Source organism: Phalaenopsis equestris, unplaced genomic scaffold (genome assembly GCF_001263595.1).
Source record: "Phalaenopsis equestris unplaced genomic scaffold, ASM126359v1 Scaffold000223, whole genome shotgun sequence".
NCBI classification, from domain to species: domain Eukaryota; kingdom Viridiplantae; phylum Streptophyta; class Magnoliopsida; order Asparagales; family Orchidaceae; genus Phalaenopsis; species Phalaenopsis equestris.
In genome coordinates this window covers 2015612-2016511 of record NW_018164665.1, presented here as the reverse complement: position 1 = coordinate 2016511, position 900 = coordinate 2015612, and positions in this window count along the sequence as shown.

Genomic DNA, 900 nt, shown 5'->3' with positions numbered 1-900 from the left:
TTGATTTCTCGGAGGCAATGAGATGTCAGGATTAGTTATTTTTCTAATAAAATGATTCAAATAATCTTGATTGATAAGCAGACGAAAAATCATTCGCATCAATGATAAAAGGTTGATTGAGAGAAAGTTTCAAGCGGTTAACACATCTAAAGTTGATCGAGTTATATAATCTGATGTCAATGCCGAAGATGTGATTTGTATCAAGTAAGTCGTAATGAGTTTACTAAACTATGGAAACAGAATAAAATGTAATTGTAAGTTTTGATGTTATGTGCTTCTTAAGTCTGATGTGAATGGTGTTCCGTCATTGTGAACGGAGCACCAGTCACATGAGACTTAAGAAGTGTAGAACAACATAACTTGCAATAACATTATATTTTGTTTCCACAATTTAGCAAACACATTACTTGAATTACTTGATACAAATCACATCATCAGTATTGTCATCAGATTATATAAATCGATCAATTTTAGATGTGCGAACAGTCTGAAACTTTCTCTCAATCAACCTTTGATCATAGATGTGAATAATTTTTCTACTGCCTATCAATCACTAAATAACTCCATCTCATTGGCTCCGAGCAATCAGGAAACTCTACCTTCAACTAAAATGAATATTAGACATATTGTAATTTTTAGCTTCTTCATTAATCCTGACCAAGCCCTCAATGAGTAATTAAATAACTTTAATATCATTGCCCACAAATTTAACAAACACAGTTGGAGCTAAATCTACATGCCAATGGTCTGGCCTCCCCTTTGTTGCATACTATGTATTAAACGATGGTTATTGTTATATGTATCTGTTGACCTCACTTTTGGTTGAGGTCTAGAAAACTTCTTTAGTAGCCTAGGTCTAGCCATAGGACTTTCCTATTGACTAGTCTTAGAAAACTAGAA